This window comes from Cupressus sempervirens, chromosome 10 (genome assembly GCF_028749045.1).
Source record: "Cupressus sempervirens isolate cs-2001-9-10 chromosome 10, ASM2874904v1, whole genome shotgun sequence".
Lineage (NCBI taxonomy): Eukaryota > Viridiplantae > Streptophyta > Pinopsida > Cupressales > Cupressaceae > Cupressus > Cupressus sempervirens.
Genome location: NC_143127.1, coordinates 690340198 through 690347634, shown reverse-complemented (window position 1 = coordinate 690347634; position 7437 = coordinate 690340198). Strand labels below are relative to the sequence as shown.

At 32.9% G+C, this 7437-nt stretch overlaps 1 pseudogene; it reads left to right on the top strand.

The window, feature by feature from the left end:
• The first annotated feature begins 742 nt into the window (after positions 1–742).
• LOC149535719 (ribulose bisphosphate carboxylase/oxygenase activase, chloroplastic-like) overlaps positions 743–7437 on the top strand; it is a 101885-nt pseudogene continuing 95190 nt past the window's right edge.

The following is a 7437-nucleotide window of genomic DNA, read 5'->3' as shown; positions in this document are numbered from 1 at the left end:
TGGTTATCATGAATTTTATCATGAATAGGGAACTTCTCTTCACATTTCAATGCCTGGAAAAATCTTGGGGTCTTCAATCCTATTGTATCCCATAATAGCTATGTAGCTATACTTAATTATCCAAAGGCCAAGAATCAGATTAAGTTCAGATTGAAAGAAATTCTAAAAGCACCATGTTGCTAAGCACATCAAAGGTACATGAACAAATTCACTTTACCACATCATCTATATGTGGAATTTATAATACCACCCTTCAAAAGGTTTGCCTTTGAAATCACCCCATATGTAACATCAACTATTTTAAAACCTTATGTTTGAAGTTAGCTCGTGCATTAAGGTATGGCCCAAGGAGACATGTCAAAACCTCTCTATCTCTATTCACTTCATTATTCATGTTTCTTCATGTTATTTTCTCATTTAATTATTTATTCAAGGATTTTGGAGTACTTGTAGATGTCCCCTTTCTCAGTTTTCTCTTAAACAACTCCACATAAAAGGGGTGTAACTTTCTTCTTTATTATGGGCTTTGTTTGAGCATCAGGAGACTATATCAAATGGTTCATCGTTGTGTTGTTTATGATTGTAGAGATTGCCTTGTTCTCCCTGACATGCAATAAGGTTCAATGAGAAGCACATCCAAAGCTCAATTTTTTTGAGCTCTATCATCAAAAAGGGCTGCTTGGGTGGTATCTCAAAAAGAAGATGGCTTCTTGTGGTTAACTATTCCTTTGAGAAAGATAAAATGAAGAATGACAGATGGGCTGGACTTGCGTCTAACATTTCTAATGATCAATAGGACATCACCAAAGGAAAATGAATGGTTGATTCTATCTTTCAGGGGGTTGTGGGAATGGGAACCCAAATAGTTTTCATGAGTAGCTATGTTTACATCAGTTTTGCTTAGCACATGTATGTGTGTTTGCTTCTATTTAGTTTTCCTTAGACCATATTTCATTTATGAATCTATTGAATTAGGCCATCTTTGTTTTTTCACTCAATCCTATTGATTATGACTAGGTATTCTTATGATAACACTACATCATATGGTTTTTACATAGCTCCCACCTTCATGGATAAGCTAGTCCTCCACATAGCTAAGAATTTCATGGGATTCCCTAAAATTAAGGTATGCAATAGTCTATTTTCTCTTTCAAAGGTTTATTCATATTGGTAGAAGACGTAAAGAAAGCATGGAAATATTATTGGTCTATCCATTTTTAGTCAATGCTCAATTGGGTAATGCAAGTAGTGTGAGGTAATGCAAACCATGTAATGCACTTAGGTATTGTTCATAAGGATAGGATAATTCCTTCTCTGATTTAATAGAATACCCAGGGTTGTCTAGATGATCTAAAATCTAGCCATTGTGAGACACCCCTCTATTAGGCAATTTTTCTACAACCTACCTGTGAATGCAGATGTCATGAGTTTAACCAACTTGGGTTTGTTTGAGAACCTAAGATTAATAGCTTAAACTAGTACAACTAACCCCATTCCACATAAATGAATTTTATGAGCTATGCATTTGATTGTTCATGTTATGATGATAACAAAGGGTTCATTTAAATGTTGTTATGCAATTCATTGTTTATGTTAAGTTGATAACAAAGGGTTGTTTTACATGTTCCTAGGCATTGGACTAACCATTAGGTATTCTAACCCAAGAGAAACTCTAAGGGATGTACATTTTTCTAATAATGTTTGAGAAGACCATGTAATTTTCTCATCGTATAGGTTTAGGGGAGGGTGGCTAATTTAGGTGGTTTTGCAATGTTCAAACAAAACTAATCTAATGTTTGGAGAAATTGATCAATGAACCAATTGAAATATCAAAAAAGTTGAAAACAATAGAACAGATGGTAAAATAGTAAATACATACAATAAAGCTTTCTTTCTATGCTGTGAAAATTTGGAATTGGATTGTGAGCTATTGATCACCATTTGACTGATGATGTTATTGGGCATGCCAACTCTCCTCTTGTTTGGAAAATCCAAGTATAGATCCTAATTTTTTTTGACATGTTGTCTAGAATTAAACATACTAATGTTCTTGGTTAAACCTCTTGGTTATAATTCACTAATCTATAACTACAAGAATAAGTGTTTCTACTACAAAAGCAATTTTATTGTTTACTTGCTTATAAATAACAGAAGTTATCAGTTATTCTTGTGACTTATTTCAATCATTTTGGCTTTCCTTGAATAATAGGTGCCTCTTATTTTTGGGGTTTGGGGTCAAAGGACAAGGAAAATAATTTTAGTGTGAGCTTGTTTTTGCAAAGCTAGGGATCAATTAAGTGAGACATTCTTTTGAAGACAAAGACTTTCCTCAAAGCAAGTCATTCTGAATTGAGTATCTTTGTTAGTCAAATGCTATTGCCCACTCAGAACATATTCAATTGCAAAACTAAAGTTGAATTGATTTTCTTTATTTGAATTGATTTTCTTTATTAGATCTTTTTATTGTAAATGCAATCCTTAGTTCAATTTCTCTAATTCTAGCAAGGATGCTAGGCAGAGGTGATGAATGCAATTAATTAATTTCTTTTTGAAAATATGCATTCCACCATTACTAGTCTTGTAGAGAGTACAACATTACCATGAAAATGTCACTCTCTGAACTAGAATCCTTCAAATGGACTAGACCTAATTGGAAAGAAATACCACATGCACAAATGTACTCTACAATTAGGGCCACAAGTTTTGAAAATTATTTAGTAGAAGGGCATTATTAGGGTTGAATAATTTCAAAACTAGCATCTAATGAGGGCCACAAGTTCTAAAAAATATTCGATAGGAGGGCATTATTGGGGTTGAATTCAATTTCAAAACTTTTCTTATCTAAAAAAGACTTATTTTTTTGTTCAATACAGTCCCATTATGATGAGTGTAGGAGAATTGGAGAGTGGAAATGTAGGTGAACTTGCCAAACTTATCTGGTAGAGATACAAGGAGGCTTTTGATATAATAAAGAAAGGAAAGATGTGTGCCCTCTTTATAAACGATCTTGATGTAGGTGCTAGTAGAATGGGTGGAACTACATAGTACATGGTCAACAATCAAATGGTGAATGCAACTCTCATGAACATTGTAGAAAATCCTACAAATGTTCAACTATCATACCAATATAAAAAAGTTGAAAATCCTCAAGTACTAATTATTGTTACAAGAAATTACTTTTCTACTTTATATGCACCTTTGATTAGAGATGGATGGATGGAAAAGTTCTATTGGGCACCTACTTGAGACAAACTCATTGGCATTTGTAGAGGAATTTTTAGTGTAGATAACGTGCAACTTAATGTGATAGCTAATTTAGTAGATATGTTCCTTGGTCAGCCAATAGGTAAGAACCACCTAAAAATCTTACTATTTGTAATAATTTTAAGCTTGTCTCACCTTTCGTCTTTTGGTTAGGGATCTGTATTTACAAGAATGAAGTTAAGACATTGGTTCTAGCCTAATTAGCAAAAAATTACTAGTATAACTAGCAAAAATAATTTATCTAGTTGGGCAATTACATCCACAAGAAGTGAAATCTCCTACATTTTTAAAGAAGCACACAAAGAGAAGAAAATTGAGACACATATTTAAAGTATGTTTTTTGTTAGGTTAGTGCCATGAGGCTCTTTCGGGCATATTTTGAAAATAACTGCATTGAGGTTGGTAAATAGAAAAGAAAATAGAACTAGAATTAACAAACATACCTATGGGGCAGCTTCATAAATAAAATTGGTCACATTCAACAAAAAGCATTGTTCCTCATCTAAAAGCTCTTTGAACTTTAGATCTAAACACTTTACATTCTGCACAACTTTTGTTAAATCACTGCTTAGATTAACATTTTCTATTTTCATCCACGGGATGTTAGTTTCACCATTTTCTTTATCATCCTTGATAGATTGTGTACTAAAAAGTAATGGTCTCATTGTTTTAAGGATGTTAACTTCAAAGTATTCTACATCTACTGTTCAGATAACCAATCCACTTGCACCTGCTTTTCTCAACCTAGAAATTAAGCCAACCACAATGCTCAACTTAATTGAGTTAAGCATGAAAAATACTTGTATGGTAATGACTTGACAAACACTATCAACCATTGTATTTTCATCCTCTTTGTTCTCAATGACAAGCACTATGAAATCAACACCATCAATTGAACTTGCACTTTGAGCAAAATTAACACTTCTTGTAGTTCTAGCCACCAATGGAAGAAATGTAGAATCTAATCCAACACTCTAGATCATTTTGTTTGCAATGATAGCAGACATCCCTAAAGTGAAGAATATGGGATAAGTTATAGAATCTAGAAGAGATATTCTCATTTCACATTAAAACTAAAGAGGTTTTAAATAATTTAGGAGTTGTCACTTGCCAATCATTGAAGCTCTTCCAATATTTCATTTGAATGAGATATAGTCATGTAGACACCCAACAATTAGGAAACATTAATAAGAGATTTTCTGGATTTGATTATGTCTATATTTTTTTAGCATCAACATTTTAGATCACACATAATGATCCATCATTAGGATGAAGAGCAAGAGAATAAAAAATAAGTGTGTGTGATCCTGATGATGGATCACTCTATGTGATCCGAAACATTGATGCTAAAAAAATATAGACACAATCAAATCCAGAAAATCTTTGATTATTGTTAATGGATTGTGGAAATCAAATGTCACTAATTAGGAAACATATTCAACTTCACCTATTTGATAAAATACACTATATAAAGCTAGTATTGACTCAAGTTAAATTTGACACATTTGAAAGTAGATAAATATAAAATTTGCAATAAAGAAATGTCATTTGAAGAGCCACCAATTTATTATAATTCATATATGTACTATAATGTTAAAAAAAGATTCCTAAAGTTTAGTAGTTTGAGGAAGAACTAAACTAGTAGGGTGAAATTTTTCTACCAATTATTTCCTTTAGCATAAATCTTGAGCCTCCAAGAACATAACAATTTAAGAAAGCTATTAGCAACACTAGCAAGTGGAAACCACCTACCTAGATGTTGGTATTGATCCACCATGGGAGAAAGTGAAATCCTCAAAAGTCCGTCAAGATTTCTACAATTTGCATTTCTCACCAACACAATTCTTGTCCACTCTTTACTTTTATGCAATACGAAATGTATTTGTAAACTTGTTAATGTTCTCTATACCTAACAACTAGTTGAAATTGTTGTGATTGGTCACAAGAAGTGACATGAACCACAAAGGATGTGTTCAAAGAAATTCTTGTAGATTTTATACTAAAATAATTCTGAATTCTAAATTCAAATTCTCTCAAAAAACAAAAAATAATAAATATGAGAACTCTAATAAAGTAGAATGGAAAACTAATGAAATAAAACACTATCCAATTCTACCAGTGTTTCAAGGGAGCACATTTCCTGGATTAGAATGATGTCCCAAACATCTTGGGTCTTGTAAGGACTTAAAGAGGTTGTTTCCTGTATGGGTCTATCCTATTTTGTCCCACCTTATTTGAAGTTTTTACAGTTGTATAGATGTATGTATGTATATATGTATATGATGCTCTCAGCAACAATATTAAGATTTAACTTATATTTCAGTACTGAAAGATGATGCAAATACAACATATCTATGAATGCTCAATCAATAATACATCCATGGTGAAAATTAATGGCCTCAAACAATGATAAAAATGAGTTGCCTATCAATATTGCTGCCTAGATCTTAGGCTCAGAACTATTTTAGCTCCTAATAGATGCATATAGCACATGTTGGATACCTATGATCTAGTACATCACCCATACTTGAGAACCTACAAGAATTTTTATAGGAGCCACCTATATTCAACCAAAAAGAGCATGCCCATAATTCAAGATGGCATTGCTAGCAAGACACTGAATTATCAATAAGATTTTCTATTATTTGCATAACCTTACATGAATTTGGTTACATACTTTTCTACATTGAGTTTATAAGAGATATTGCTACAAAGCCTTAAAGATATTTGATGCCAAAAATATAAACTCAGTCAAATGAATATTATTATGTAGGTACAATTATCACTTCTTAGAGTTTAAAAATATTCCTTTCCCAAGTACGCAACATCATACATATTTTCCAAGAGAAGCTCCTATTTTTTTTGATGATGAAGGTTATGCTATTGCAGTAGTTGGCAAAGGATGCATCATTGAATGTGGTGGCATTGGTAGAGATGGAAACACTTGAGCTATTTTCTATTTCTTCCATGATGCTAAAATAGTTGGACTGGGGGATGGATCATGGATCTACAATAGCTTAAGGCACTATGACAAGTACATAAGTGGAAAATTAGAAATAAGAGGGGAAATCAAATCTATTGCACATAAAACTCAATTTAATGAATGGCCCAACACCACCTCACTTACAATACTATTCTAACAAGCTAGGTAGATTTGGTTAGCTTAAAAAATTGATCCTAACTATAATGCTAACTAATGATAAATGAAATAACTCAATGACACAAGATGGTAAAGATATTTAGGGTATATAAATGGAAAGAGAAAACAACTAAGACTAACTAGTAGGCTAAGTGAGCTCTTTATCCAAGACACCTGCATGACTCAAAGGACTAAAATGTAGATTTAGGTTGCCAATTCAGCACATGTCCATCTTGTATGGATAGGCTATAGATGGTTGTATGAGAAGGTACAATAAGGTCATCTAAGATAGTTGTAAGAGCCATTCAAATATATTTAGTTAAATAAGACAGTGCTTGCAGGCCGAATGTGCAGGATCATTTAGAAATTAGAAAGTACAAGGATATGAATCAGGCATTGGGAATTAGATTAATGTGAAGGGTCTATCATGAAAAATATAAATTTTGAAGTCAAGTAATATAGACTAAATATTTGATGAACAATGTTGACAATTTGTTCACTTGTAAGTTGCCTAGAGGTTCAAGTATTTAAAATTTTCTACAAAACTATTGGAATTTCTTGAGTTTGGATATGAAATGGAGATGGGGAAGAGGTGACAAGACTAAATTTTAGAGGCCCAATGGATAGAAGATAGGGCTTCCAATGAGAAAAAATGTTTTTTCCTCCTGATGACACATTTTGAGGAAGTTGAGGGGACTCGGGTTGAGGAGTCCATTGTAAGGCTCCCTCCAAACATGTATTGGAAAAGGTTGAAAGTAGCTATTGCTAAGTTACAATTTGCATGTGATGAGATTCATGAGAGATTGGCCAAGTGGCCTTTGGTGGGGGAGGTGAATGAGGATAGTGGTATGGAGATGATCAAGGACACTTTATCAAATATTTCTCTAATGCTGGCTCCAAAGGAAATCTAATGATCTGGAAAAAGTTCTGCAAAACCAATATAATTTTTTTTTTTATGGATGGCTTGGAAAAGAAGAGCCCTAAATTGGGATAGACTTTAGGTATTGGGCAAGACAAGCCCTTCTAGATGTATT